Genomic DNA, 15649 nt, shown 5'->3' with positions numbered 1-15649 from the left:
TGGGAGACTGCAATTTTCCCTTCATTAAAACTATTTAAAATGTTATTTTTTATTTTTGCGGGTTGCTTATGTTATGGTATTTAGTTTTTATTGCTGCTTTGCTTTAACCAGACGTGAAGTTGTCCTTTAGCGAAATGTTCCTGCTAAACTTGAGTGACGCATTTCTGTTATCCTCCCATTGGGATCTTTTCCTTCTCCTTGCCTGCATCGCTCCTCACCCTCGGGTTAAATTTCCCCCGGTCAGGACCCGTGCCTGGACCCGAGCTCCCGCAGCCCATCTCTGCCCCAATGAACTGAGGGGGGGGGTAAGCTCCAGCCCGGCAGAGACAGCCCCAGCACAGCCCACCTGCAGGGCGGCAGCTGGGGATTTGGTGGGAGGGAGCCGATCTGGCTCGGATCAGTGTCACTCCTCTTCTTTTTTTAGCCCATCGGGGAGCAGGGCAGGGACTCGGCATATACCAGAGCCCGGGGGCTGTGGGATTGCCCGCTTTCCCCTCCCTGAGGCTTTCGGTGACCGCACTGCAGGTTTTGATCCGGATTCCCTGGCCCTGGCGCTTGCAGGACTCCTCTACCCAGCAGCCTTGACGGGAGCTTTCGCGTGCGAAGGTGCAATGACCTGAAGCACTCATCCACCCCGTTTGAAGCTCACCCCTGAGGTCCCAGGTCTGGGTATCTTCCCCAGTTTCTCTCGGCATCAGCCTGGACCAGGGCCCACCCTCCTGCTTACAGAGCAATTCCGGCATCAAAGGAGTCCATCCAAATCACCCCTTATCACAACTTGACACGGTCTGTACCTGCCTTGGAGAGAATAAAAAATCGCATCCGGTCTGCAGCCAAAAGGATAACGGGGGCACAAACCTCCCTGCCCCGGCCCTGCTCCCAGGGCGCCGGGAGAAGGGAGCCCCGCGCCGAGCCCCCGGCCCGGCCCGGCCCGAGGTGCGGGCGGGCGGGCGGGCGGCTGCCGAGAGCGTCTCTGCCCTTGCAGGCACCGGCTCGGGCTGCAGTTTCCCTCCTGCCGCTCCCGAGAGAGGATCAGGCTGAGAAAACGTCTCCCTCCCACCTGTTTTGGCCCTTCCCGCCCCAGACAAAATCGCCTCTTTTAAAAGAAAGACACGTGCAGGTCTGTTGTTGTTGTTTCCCCCTCTGCCCCCTCTTCGTCGCTCCGGGTGGTTTTCGGCTCGGCAGTGCGTTCCGCGGGGAAATCTCTGCTGTCCGAGGGGAGAAGCGGAGGGGGTCGCCGCGGAGCTCCTTCCCCTTTGATATGTTTGTGATGGACACGGCGGGTCCCTTCCCGCGTGTCACAACACCGACACCAGACGGGGCAAAGCCCTTGCCAGCTCCCCTTCCCCTCTACTTTAAACTCGTGTCACCGATCTTTTTGCCAGCCAGAACGTTTTAATTGCTCTGAGGGGAGACTCGAGGCCTTGGGGGGCTTTTCCCCCGGCCAGCCCCAGAGCTGCCTTGCCCGGGTTTAGCCCACGGGAGCGATGGAGGAAGCCCAGCTCTCGCCGCCGTGGGGGAGTTCAGGATTACTCTCTGCCCCGTTGCTTTCTCGTGTCTTCTCCCTCCCCCAGTTCCCTCCCTGCTGGGTACACGCGGGGCTGGGCTCGAGAGACTGAACTCCCTCAGTTCATTGACAGATGAATCGCCTTTGGCCATTTTGGGGTTTTTTTTTGGGGGGGGGGGAAGGAGGGCAAAGGGTGGCTGGCCGGTCTCCCCGGTCCGCTGCCCCCGCCGTCCCGGGGCTGCCACCGGGAGCGGGGCACCGCAGGGCTCTGCCCGGGGCACCCCTCCTGCCCCGTCGCGGCGGGTTTTTGCTCTCCGGCAGGGTGGGATAGGAGCCGCTCCCCCATCCTCTCCCCAGCTTTATCTCCCGGCGCGGGTGAGCTGTCCCGCTTCCCGGCAACGATGTCAGAGGCGGGGGGGAAAAAGAGAAGTTCAGGACTGGCGTTGCTCTGCCTCGGCTTCCCGGGGGTCTCATCCCGCTGGATGCTACGAAGGAGGGTTTCCAATCCTTGTGCCCGCCGGTGTCCCCGGAGGGGCCCGGCGACCGCCCCGTCGCAGCAGCCCCGGGCTCTTCAGCCCTGGGGACCAGCCGCCCTTCCCCGGCCACCGTGGAGCAGACAGGGGAGGGAAGGAAAGGGGCAAAACCTGGCAGGAGGTAAAAAGTAAAACAAAACAGGGAGAAACGGGGAAAAATGAAATGAAGCGGAAGAAAATAGACGCACGCACACACATGCGCCACCGCCCTTTGTCACCTCGCACTTTGCGGACCAGTTTGATTCAATTAGTTTTGGGAGGCTGGTGCCGGAGAAGGGGAGGTGCTGTGAATCGGTTTTTAGGAGAGAGATTTTTTTCTTCGGTTGATTTCGGGGTGTGTTTCTTGTTTTTCTTTCGCCCTGCAGGGGAGCCGTCTCCCAGGACGGAGCAGCCGGGATCCTCTCCGCGGCAGGACGGCGAGGAGTCTTTTCCACGAGCGACTGCGGAAGGTGCGGAGAAGAGAAAAGAAAAGGAAAAGAGAGAAAAGAAGAAAAAGAAGAAAACCGCCCGCTTCCACCTGAGACTGGCCTCCCCGAAGTGCTGTTTTCTTGGCTGTTTATTCGACGAGAGTTTATTTTGCTCCGAGCCCGTTTCCCACGGGATGGACGAGCAGGGAGCATAGCAGGTCGCCTCAGCGGCGGATGCGGGACCTTGCCGGGCCCGCCCTCGCCCCCCGCGGCGGCTCTGCTCCGGGCCACGCTCGGACGAGGAGGAGGATGCTCGGCACCTGGGACCCCCCTCCGCATCGCCACCGCCCCCAGCCGCAGGCTCCCCCCCCCCCCCCCCCGCACACACCGGTGCTGCCCAAGCCAGAAACCCCCCGGGGCACCGGCCCGGCGCTGTGAAGTCCCTGAGCTCGTGTGCAGGGAGGCTGCTGTCAGGGGGCTCATCAGTTTGGAAATTGTCTCTTTTATAAATCTTTCTCTATTTTTTTTTCCAGTACCAGATGGACAGGCAGGGGACATCCGGGTGCAGCTTTTTGGAAGCGCAATGAAAGCTCTTTTTGGGAGGGAAAGCAACGTTTTTCCAAGGAGCATGCGGGCCTCATCTCCCCCTTTAATATTTATTTGTGAAACCAACTACACTAAAGCAACTAGAAAAGCAAAACCAGGAAGTAATCAATAGAGTTAAAGCCGAGCAAACACCGCGGTGCCAATGCAAGGCACCTACTGAGGACTATTCTCCCTTTGCATGAGCCACCACCTGGTACAAATTCCCATAACTAGGCATCATATGGAAATGTAACAGGTACATGCTCAGTTCATGCAATGCCTCTTTCCCAAAGCAGGCCCTTTAGTGCTAGGTACTACTATCATTGCCACCACCAGAAAACAAACTCCTAAAAAAAGCAGACCTATGAGTAAAGCAGTGGGGGATTAAGATTCTTTGTGCCTTGAGATTTTTTTTTTTTTTGATTACTCAGGGAACAGTTGTTTGCTCTCAAATATAAGTGTTTGTGAGGAATTTGTCTCTTGTAAAGCACAATAAATCCCTGCTAAACCCACCTCCATTTGTCTTCAGAAAAAGAAACCTAGCCAAGATATTATTTATTTATTCCGGCCTGCTCACATTTTTATTGTACATTTCATTTGCTTAACAGAAAAAGAAAAGAAAAAAGAGGTAGTTTTAAGAAAATAATTGCAGGTGTAGATAAGACTTAAAAATCAGATTATTTTCTGGACAATTCTAACTACTCCATGTCCTCCAAAAAAAGCTTTTGGATTTAAAACACAGGCAACCGTTTTGCTAACGATCTCATAGCTGGAGTAGATTTTATCTTCACTGATCAAACCACCCCAAAATAATTACAAATTATTTGGCATTTATTTTTAATTTTTCCAGTCAACAAACATAGCAGATGAAATTCAGAAAACAATATGTTGTCTAAGACCCCTCACCATGACCTGATCAAAGAGTTATTCCTTATATAAATAAATTGCTCTAGGAAGGGTTGCTCTTCTTTAGGCAAAGTTTCATTCGCTTCACTCCCCTGTTTAAAGCCTGCCCTCAAATCCATTGATACAACCACACATATCCATCCAGCTGCACATAACCACCAAGCTGAATACGAAGCCTGCCCCAGTGTTAAGCCTTTATGTGGGGAGTTTTGCTTGGATTAAGACTTCAAAACTGAGCCCTTAATAAGATATGCCATAAAACCTCAAACAACCCTCCTCCCCCAGGGATATTTATCTTAAACATTTAATTGCTCAGTAAAATAAATTCTGTATATGTATACTTATACAGAGAGGATTTTGATCCAGCAATTTCTGTGTATCTTCTCATCTGTAGCAGCTTAGAATGAGTCTCTACTAATGTCCTTAGACAATGTGGAGGGACACGCATGTCCCAAGCAGAAATTGTGCTCTGCTAAACAGTACCTATTCAGCTGCTAAATACTTACACATAGGCAGGAATGAGCTTCCCTTTTAATGCTATCTCTTAGCTTTATATTACTCTTCAAGAAGAGGATCTAACACAAGTCACTTAAGCATAGGCCAAACCTCTTCTTCTGCTAGAGCAAATAACAGAGCTCCACTAACTTGCACAGAGCAGAGTGGGGCTCCTTCATGTTATAACATCAACACTGTAGTTTTTATAATGACTTTCCTCTCAAAGCAGTTGCAATTGTATAATAAGCTTCAACAAACCCTCAAGAGGTGCAATGTTATTCATTTATCCACTTTACAGATAAGTTACCTGATGCAAGGAGAAGATAAGGAATTTCCCCAAGGTCTTGCAGCTGGTTTGCTGAAGATCAAGGAAAGAAAACCAAGATTTCTGACTGAACTAACCACTAGACCCATACCTGCTCCTCCCATTGCTGCTGACAGTGCATCCCATAGCCAGGAAAGTGATATTAAGACAAGCAGCAGGTGATCAGAATCTCTATAAAACAGGCCATTTTCAGGCAGGTGCCTAATTGTGCTCTTTGATATCTAAACTTAGGCACCCACGTCTGAAACTCTTGGCTTCACTCTCTAAGGATACTTTGGTGTTGCATCAATCAAGGCATGATATAATGCATTAGAAGTGAATTTCATTCTTTAGTGCATTGAATAAAACACCCTAATAATTCCAAGACATATTTATAAAACAAAACCTGGTATTCCCCATAGCAGAGTTTAAATAAAACCTACTTTGATATGTTGACGCTAACATTAGAACTGCTGTCTGCAAGGCACGTATTTTAATGTGTCAAATAATTACAAAAAAACATATTACTCAAAAATGACTGTTGGAGGCTCTAATGTCCATAACAGTATTAATCTGCACACACAAACACAAAACTCTAAGTGACTTTTTTAACAAGAAACTTCCAAGGCTGTAGTCTTTAATCTAGACCAGCTTGCATACAGCTGCAACGCATTTAGCCTTTAACATTAGCTCTAACCATTGTCCTAACACATGCCTACACCCCATGACACTTCACGGCATTAAAAGCAATGCTGCACGGCTTGAGCAACTTGTCACTAAGATATATCGCTTGGCAGAGAGCAAAACAAAATAAAACAAAATAGTGAACAGGATGCTTTTTCGAAGGCAGCCTATATCACGAGGCTAGTCTGTAGATTCAGTTGTGCTTATGTGGTGTTTTATACCAGCATTACCTGCCTTCCTGATGACTCTCGAATAAAACCCCTGGAAGTGAGTGAAACAACAGGCCACACACTGGACAGTCTGGTATAATCTTTCCATATAGCAGTTAAAGGAAGACCAGCCCGCTATATGTGTAATCTAATGGCAATCAAGAGCTGATGTAATCGCTCTTACACTAGCCTCCTCCCTGTGTCAAAGAGAAATGAGGGTGCGGTTGGAGAACTGAGGTTATGGCTGATGTACACCTACATAACACCCATGTGTGGCATTTTCACCTTAGTATCCATTACAACTGTTGCAGACCATGCCAGGCCCTGACTGAGCTCATGGGGACAAAGTGACTGGACAGATTCGGACCACCAGATCATCATCTCCAGGAGAGCAGCAGTTACTTGATGCTGAACTTAATATTTTCCAAAGAGTTATATTATCATACCAATATTATGGTGCTTTCCCAAATTTACATCTTTGTACAAAAAGGCTGCACTCTGTAGAGACCCAATCCAGTAAGCTCCCAGAAGGGGAAGTCGTTTGAGGGGTTTAGTGCTGAAGGTCTAGTACAAATGAGCCATTTGGGAAGTAAAGAAAAAGCTGGGCCTGGCAAACACCAGAGCTACACCTAGGCACTAAAAGTTAGCTCAAAGGAGAGAGCAGGGAAAGAAACTGCCGGGAGTTAGAGCTGTGCTGGGGAGTGCTGGGTAAGAAAGGCAAAATGATGCAGCAGTCTGTCAAGGAAGTAACATCTCCCACATCTAAGCACGCATGGTTCCTCCTTTGGGAACTCATTACAACTCCTCTTGCAAGCGCAGCAGCAAGCAGCCACGTATCCTGTTTACAATAGGCAAGTTGGGGTGATTGCGAAGCTCCAGTGCTTTTGCAAATGAAACCACGCCAGGGTTGATAACCTGCTTCAGTGCAGCATTTACCTCTGTCTGAATTGAAGTGCCAAGGAGGCTTCCCAGAAAGGAGCTACATGAAAAAAAAAAAAAAAAGATTCATGCCTAGGTTTCTTTTCCTAAGCCTTTGGCGCCCCTGTGTGTCTCCTGTCTGGCGAATTCAATGGCAAAACAGTCAGGGATTTTTCCCTACCGAAAAGTAGTGCTAGAAACCTTGTGCTTAAACATGCTTGGGAGGTATCCACCCTAAGAACAGCCTGAACAATGATGCCCCGGCAGTGACACAGACTAGCTCGAGCCTCATTTGAGCTATGCGGTTTCCCACTGTTTATGCATCCTTGTTTATACTCTAAAATTGTCAGCTCTTGCAGTTTTATCCAAAGGTTTGTGACAAAGTGATGAACATTTTTTAAAGCTCCGTTTCCTGGAGTCATGACATTTCTCATAGTCTTTTCTACATCTATGTATCTGCCAGTATACATGAGTGCAGATTTTAAAGATCCTTAAACAAAACAAATAAAAACTATACATTAAAAGTATCTGAGAGTTTTAGGGGGGAATCTGACCTACATATTGGATCGGCAATACTGTACTTGTGGGAGATATGAGTCTGTTAAGATTGCAATATAAGCCTCAGTGTTCCTCAAAAGGTAAGGCAGAAGCAGAGGAAATTCAGCAGAAAATGTAGGAAAATCCTAACAGGAACTATAAATATTTTCTGTGAGGTAGATGTCATTATTTATCCTTTATCTTGGAGATAACTGGGACACAAAGGAAAGAAGTGAGTTGCCTAAGGATACAGTGACATGGTGGGACAGCTGGAGAAAAAGGAAGAAAACCAAACCAGCCTCAGTTCGGGCTTGATTTATTTAGTTGGCGGTCCTGATATAAAGGGGCTCTGCAGAACCTAGTCTCCTAAGTCCTTGCTCCTCTTCCTCTCTTCTAGCTGTCAGTACTTATTTCAAAACATGTAAGAGATGTGCACATTTAAGGAGGGCAGTGTTTATTTGGGGCTATTCAGAAAACAAGCACATGCTGCAAAGTGTCACTGGAAAAATACGGCATGCAAATACAGACAGGCCATCACTTGCCCCAAGAGTCAGCATCACCTGCTTTGCACTTAACCTCGCTAACCTGAAACAGGCCCTCTTCTGACACCTATTCTACCCTTCCCTGCTATTAGACAGATGGCCCCAGCTGTAGGAAATGCAGGTCTGCTCCGCCTATATTTATCGGTGGGTGGTTGCGCTCACTTTGTTTCCCACCTGGACTGCTTATTACTCCTTTTGGCAGCTCTTCCACAACAGCCTCCCTTGTCACAGGTAAATCTGCCCCCTAAGGCCACAAGTTCCCCACACAAGGGGGAGGCATCCTCACCTCCCTCCCTCGCCCCTGATTTCTTGTTCCTCTTCCACCCTTTTCCTCCTCTCACTCAGTATCACGTTGCTCCTGTACAACCTGCGTTGCTGAAATCATTAAAAATAAAATAAAATTCAAAATAACTCTGGAAAGAAAAGGCAGGGAGCTGCCTTCATCAGGGCATTTATCTAGTTTCAAACTATCAGGGTAAGGACGTCTGCCCTGCTGCCCACTTCACTGCCGCATACAGATACAGGCGTGTCTTAGCCCCTGCCAAGTCTCGCAACACACTGTGGGTTGTATTTCAAAACTTGTGAATAAGTCACTTCTTAATCTTCTTTCAGATCCATTAAAGACACCGAGCTTCTTTAATAGGCCCGTGCTCACCCGGAACCACCCCGGGAGGAAAGTGTTTCCCAGTTTTCCTGGGAGCCCCACTCCCAGGCAGTGTCATTCCCATTTTGTCGGTCTCCGTCTTGAGGGGGTGAAGCTCATTTGCTTACCTCCATTTTGGGCTTTTACAGGAAGGATATGTGGGTTTTTTTTTTCCCTTTCGGAAGGCCAAGGTTGATTGCAAAAGCTGGTGGCTGGTCGAGTGGGGGAGTGTGAGGTCAAACTCAACCCCGTGGTTGTGTGAAATCGCTTTCCAGTGTAGAAATATTTCTCCCTACAATAATCCCCGCTAGCCAAATCGGGGATATATCCCACTTGTGCGGGAGCACAGCGCAACTATAACTTGGAAGGGCTGTAAGCCTGAACTGCCTGCATTAATGGGTCATGCGCTGACTCAACCCGATTTACAAGCTGTTGATTGGACGTAAGAATTTAGAGCAATAGCAACAAAACAGTCCCATAAATAGGCTGCCTTTAGTTTTTTAACTAAATTAGCCCCACAGCGAATGGCCTTCTCTACTGAATTACAGCATGACTGAGCCCATATCAGGGACTGAAAGAGATTCATGTGGCTGGTTAAGAACAGCATTATTATTATTGGAGGCTGGATCAGGCCCAATATGAACACAATTATTCAATACCTTTAAGCTACAATTATGTGTGACAGAAGAAGCCTAAGTGGCTGATGGCAGAGAGTATTTGGCCTTTATGGCTGTGCAACTCATACACAAGCAGACAGGGCTTAGGGCATTGACAGACGGTTTGTGGTGAAGCTTGCTGTGCTGGTTGAAGACGTTTCCATCTCCAGCCGCGCGCTCCAATAAAAGAGCCGGCAGAAGGGAGTTTTCTTCCTGAGCCTCAGTCCCTCCAGGGCAAAGCCCAGCACCTCAGGCTCTGCTTTCACACTGCAGAGAGTTCAGTGACAACAGCAGCTTTAAGTGATTCACACCCTCCTCCTCAGCTTCATGTCAACATTTTGCAGACCCGGTCTATGAAGCTGGACTGTTTCAGTTAAAAAAAGAAAAAATATATTGACAGCAACTTAACCAGATCAGTTCCTGAACTGGATCCTGAATCTAGGCTTGTCTGGCCCACAAGCTCACTAACTATGGAGCTGAAGGCATAGCATGGGGTCAGCCAGCCTTGCTGAGGACAATCAGCAGTTTGGAAGACAGGGCCTTACCTTAAACTGCTGATAACAGTGGGTCCTTTGTGCTTCCTTCCACTCCTGCCCATGCAAAGCAGCCCAGGTCCTGCTGGACAGGCTCTCCTCATCCCTCCTGGAAACCGGAGCACTCATAGCAGCAGACAGTCTCTTCTGGCTGGACTGTGTCCCGCAAGCAAGGAGGCAGAAAGTAGGTCTGAAATTAGAGTGGAAACACCATGGAAAAGAGTGCTTGGAACAATGTGAAATCTCACATGCATTTTCAGCTGCAGGTTTGTCCCAGCCAGCCTACATACAGCCAAAAAGACTACCTTTTTATAATGGGTGGCTACCTACAATTTATTGGAACTGAGCTGTTGCTAAACACATGGAGTAGTAATGTATTAACACATTGTAAAAGGCTGTTTGATCACCATGGGATTCCAGATGAGCTAACAACAGAAAATAAGCCGTGATTCACAAATGACTCATTTCAGCATTTCTCTTTGATGCAGTAGTTCAAGCAAGTCCTGTCTATGCACATTCAAACGAGTTCGCTGAATAGTCACTGAGCCCAGCAATGCCATGCTTACAAAGTCATTTTTACAAAGTATAAGTACATTTTTAAGTATAAAATTGGGCAATTTCAAGCAAGCCACGCCAATGCATGACTCTACTAGTCATTCCTGTAGGTAACCGTTTCTATGTTTAGGATGGCGGCATCACACATTACTTTTGGTGATTCAGTTCTCCAGATCTAAGGGGGTCCTGATAAATCACCGTGTGTTTAGGTGGGGAGGTTCAGCTTTCCTGCATTTCCAGCGAGTTTTAAAATAACTTCATACAGTGTAATATCACAATGGAGTGCATTTTCTATGGAGGAACACTATAGTGTCTGCACCTTTGATGAACTCACTAACTCTTACTCCACTGAAGACCAGTCTGTATATGAGCATTTCAAATTATTATTCTCTTTACTCAAATGTCTGTTATTCGGAATGAAAGCTTGGCGATACTTTAGCCAACATTGCCATCCAGCGGCACACAGGACAAATGACATCGGAGAGTCTCAGCTGCCGACTACGGTGAAAAGGTAGGTAGTAGGAGGGATAACCTTAATTAGTTTAGTTAGTATATCCAGTGATAAAGCTGCTGTACAGGTTAGTCTAAACTTTTACAGCAGCATAATCGTTGGATATAATTAAGTATTTTTTGGTAGCTTGTAACATTTGTATCAGTTATCTCTGTTTAGCAACAGCTTGCTGTTAATCAGGATGTTGTGGAAGAGACAATGAACTTATAATGTAATCAGGAGAGAGCGCGCTAACTGAATGGCTGTCAGCGGATCCGAAATCATGCTTGAATTTGCAGGTGAGTTTTCTCCTGGGATAAATTCATGGTGCTTTGGTGGGCACAAGCATGCTTTACTATTGCCCTACAGACTGTAGGGCTGAATTACAATAAAACGGTCTCTTTAATGCATTCATCTGGCACTTGCTTGCCATAGAATTTTCTTCTGAGATGTTACTAGGCAGAATGCCCCCCCAAACCTCAGGCATCAAGTAGCTAGTGTGGAACGTTATTGGGAAGAATCATCTGCAGAAATATAAAGTTTTTTTCTAGAAAACCTGCAATATTTACATTTGTCTGCTCTGGGCTTTGAAACATGTCACCCACTTGCTCTTTATGCCTTGCCACCTGCCATTTCCTACTGCCCAGTGAGAAACCCTCTGAATCAGCTGGGTGTCCCCCCCAGTGCAAAGAAGCCAATGACAATCATTTTCCATGTCTGTAACTGGAAAAAACCTGCTTGGGTTTAAGTAATTACATAAGATGAGTCAAAGGGACTGTTTTCTTTTTGCAAAAGCTGGATAGCCTTGACAGTGCGGAGGTTACTACACAAGCCCTGGTATAACTGCCAGCCCTGCGCTGAAGCACTGCTGCCACAGCAGAAATCACCACAGTAGGACAGAAGGTACTGGCTGCTGAATGCCAAGGACAAACTGTTTGGGGACACTATGGTGGCCTGCGATAATTTTGCCACAAAGAGCTGATACATGACCTCAAATGTCAATAAAAACAAAAGCAGGATGGAGTATATGATACTTAAAACTAGGCTGCCAAATGCAAAATGAAGGAATGGCCATGTATAAGGGGACTGTTCACAGTGGCTTGCTTCCGCACAGCATGACTGCTCTCCTCTGGGCTCCTTGCGAAGGCAGCGGAGGGAAGGGGTCTTCTCCAGTTATCCATAGCAGCATTTATCACTCTAAATCACAGACTTAGTCACTCTGGATCACCCTCATGGTGTCCATGTGGAAGCAGTTAGTTCCTGGCGGAAAGTGAGTACTTGCAGTAGCTTCAGTCACAGTTTCCCCACCCGGCCACGTGTCTTTCCTCCAAGAGAAACTCATCAGTGTGACAACAGCAGGACAGGTTGAAGGAAGAGAGAGTGAGCACCCGCCTTTGCAGAAGAAGGTAAAGCAGAGGGACACCCAACAGACACGGTACAATTACAGACCCAATAGAATAGGAATGTAAAATGCCACAAATTTCATGCTGTAGACACAGTGGCATCACTAGACTTCAGTCCCAGAGCAGGCTGGATATTAAATTGATCAAACTGGTAATGAAAGTGGGAATTACTCCATCTCAGCTGACACAAGGCAGGTGACCTTATTAAAAAATATGCCAGTATATTTAATGGGGTAGGGCAGTTTCTTGGGGAATTCATGATTAATGTGGCTATAACTCTGGAGATCCCACAGCTAACGACCCTGGAAAAAGTCTTACTTCCACTATGAGATGGTCGGGCTGAATTTTTTGAGATGGGACCGTGCGAATGCAGGTGCACGAGTTCAGCCATTACTGTCTAGCAGAGAAGCCAAGTAACTCAAGAGCTGCTGCAGTGATTAGCAGGCCTTATGTTGGAACCAGCAAGTCTGGCATGTAAGAAATCTCAGATCTCGCTGATGAATGTGCTTGCTGGAGTCTGTTCAGGCTAACCGCTGGGAGCAATTCAAAGTCCCGTACCACTGAGTCACCACTGAAACAACAGAAGCCACTGGCCAAGACACAGAATGCATGTAATGTTTTGAGCAAGACCTGACTTATGCAGAAACCCTGGTATCCACCAGTAACCAATGCTCTGGAACAGCAGCTCTCTTTATGTATGCAAAAAGAATCAGAGAATGAGAAAAGCAGCTGCTTGTGTGCCTTCAAGAGAGAGCAGGAACCTAAGAGGGCCATACTGGGTTATGACATTCAGCTGGTATTGTGACCCAGCAGTCGCCAGCAGCTGAGGCCTCAGCAAAAGAGCAGGGCAAGCATATATGGTACTTTTCCTGACACTCTCCCTGCCTCTGAACATATGCAGATGAGGGTCTTCCTGAGATAACTGTGATTTCTGTGTATTCAACAACGGTTCTCTCTCTCATGAACTTGCCCAGACTCCTCTTGGACAGAGTTTGTGAAAAGATTGAGCTAGCTGAGATTTAGCTGTGAAACAGCCCGTCTTCTTCTGTTTGTCTTATAAGGTGTGGGGGAGGACAGGCCTTTGTGCACATTCTTTGCAAATAAAAAGGAGTATAGCAAAAACTAACCTAAATACAGGCTAAGAGTTTGGGCCAAGGAGCAGTATCAGCGTGAGCAACAGACAAGAAGCTGGAAGTAGTTCCCAAGCAGAGAAACTGGCTCTCCTGTTGAGTCAAGCTGGAACAAAAGAAATAAGGACACTTTCTGAATTTAGAGACTGCAGAGTGGAATTACATTTTAAGACAGGATCTAGGTACTTTATGAAAGGCAGGTACTAGAAAGCACTGTGAAATAACCCATCACAGGAGAGAAAACTGATGTCGAGGGTACCAGCTGCCAGGCTTGTATGGTAACTGGGAAACACGGTAAGAAAATCTTCGTCTCAAATGGTAAAATAGATCACTGAGGCCACCAGTGACCTGAGCGACTACTAGAAAATAGGGGAAGCCAAGACACATTCGGCCAGCTTGAAGCTTGCTAACAGAGAAGCATTTTAGCAGGAAGGGGCCCGACAAAAGGTAGCTGGCCATAGCAGTCGAGGAATGCAATGTTGTGCAAGATGGGACATTTTCAGTAGCTTTCTAGCCTCTTTGTAACCTTCCAGTGACCCAGCATGGTGAGACTGGATAGTCCCAGCTTCAGTAATTCCATCAGCGTCTGGGTTCAACCTCATGGCGACAGGTGATTGTTGCTGCTGCCTTTCCCGTAAAAGAGCCATAAAATGTTATTGGATCACAGGAGAATGACAACCCAAAACATAGGCACTAGCCTCTACCCAAACAAAAGTAAATGGAAAGGTCCTTGGGAATTTGAAGCACCTGAGAGCTGGAGGCTTTGGCTGAGTGCTGTTTTGGATGGGTGTACACATGTAAACACATAAGGCAGGAGCTCAAGCAGAGAATCAGCAAAGAGCCGTGGAAATAGATGTGAAATCTTGATGGAACCTGAAGCAGGACTGATTCTGAAAAGGCTGATATTGGTAAATTGATATAGATGGCAAGGACAGGTAAAAAAAGACTATTTTTCACAGCAGGACAGTAGCAATTTTTATCGCTAGTGGGGCTTATGCAATGTGAGGCAGATGGATCACCAGCACAGTTTCCTTTTCCCAGACAGGCGATTATGCAAAGAGGAGACGACAGTATGCAGTAAACGAGAATGAGATAATTTCATACATTCTATGGTAAGATGGAAACTGACAGCCTTAGGCCAAACCCTTAGAAAAACAATGCACTTTGGTCCACAAAAGGAAGAATTTCCACTGCTGGAAAGAAAAATTAGGCTGTGCAGAACTGGCCAACTTCCTCCAGATGTGGGCAGCCAGCATTTGTCACTAGTCACAGATTATATTACCAAGTGGCTTGTTACTACTCAGCAAGAACCTGATGAGCTCTAACAGCAGCAGATGTCTAACAGGCTGTTTCCTTAGCAGATCTGGAGTACAAAATGAGCTGTGCACAGAACGATGGGCAAACTTTGCATCCAAAGGTGTTCTGGGAGACTGTGGAGTAATACAAACCAGAGAGCACCTCGCCACTCCTCACAAATGGATAGTGGGGGAAGGAGACTCAACCAGATTCATGGCTGTCTTTCTGACTCGGCATCAAAGGCACTTGGATCAACAGTTCTCCTTGTTACCAACTTACAACAATCGTTAATGTGCGTAGCAAGCATCCTTGAGAACTTTATCTTTGTGTGTGGGCATAAAGAAAAGGGTCTCAGCCAACTTCTTGTATGGAGCTCTTGGAAAGAGATAAAGTGGGTACGTTTGAACTATAGAGAAACCCAAGAAACAAACAAATAGAAGCTCAAAGTGCATACTCTGGACGCGAGAAAATTTGCAGCTTCTAACACAAAGACTCAGAGAAGTAAGGGCATGTGGGAGAACTTTTTAAAGACAAGTTCTGGTTTGGTTCTACCTAAACCTAATAAAAACTCTGTCCCAGCCGGAAAGACTCTCTGAAGACAACAGATACCTACCACAACCCTCTGAAGGAGGTTCCTAATAATTCACTAAAAGAAAACTAAGCAAAGAGATGGAACAGACAACAAACGGATTTGCATCGATGATGTGAAAATACATGAGAGGTGGGTCAATAGGTGAATAGCTACAGATCTACAATTTATTAAATGATTTTTCCGCATGTTTAGGGTGAAACTTTTTCCTTCCAGAGCATTCTAGGACTATCCTGAGCTTACCAAAAAGTATGTAAGGGAAACCAGCAGAAATGAGAAGCATATTTGTAAATGATGACAAAGTCTTTCTGTTTTTTTTTTTTTATATACAGTTCCTAAGCATAATAGGACCCCTAGCCCATCTAAAGCCAAGCTAGGTGATACTGTAATACAGATACTCATAGAAAATAGAGCTAGAAGAGACCCACAAAATCAATTAGGTCATCTGCTACTCCAGGTCTGGACTAGTATGACCTGCAAAACTGCTGACAAAGCTATGCCTAACCTGCTCTTTCGAGCTGTCACTGGAGGAAATTCCAGCCTCCTCAGACAATCTAATCCACATTTAACTGTTTAGCACTACAAAGCTCCCCTAGTGTCTGATATTCACCTCTCCTGATGCTATCTAAGTCTATTACTTATTGTCCTGTCCACAGAGAACATAGAGAATGCTGTGTCTCTCTCTCCCCATTTGCATCAGGATTTGTTTCTGGGTTTGGTTTTTTTA

This window comes from Struthio camelus, chromosome 2, assembly GCF_040807025.1.
Source record: "Struthio camelus isolate bStrCam1 chromosome 2, bStrCam1.hap1, whole genome shotgun sequence".
NCBI classification, from domain to species: Eukaryota; Metazoa; Chordata; class Aves; order Struthioniformes; family Struthionidae; genus Struthio; species Struthio camelus.
This window is presented reverse-complemented; position numbering follows the sequence as displayed.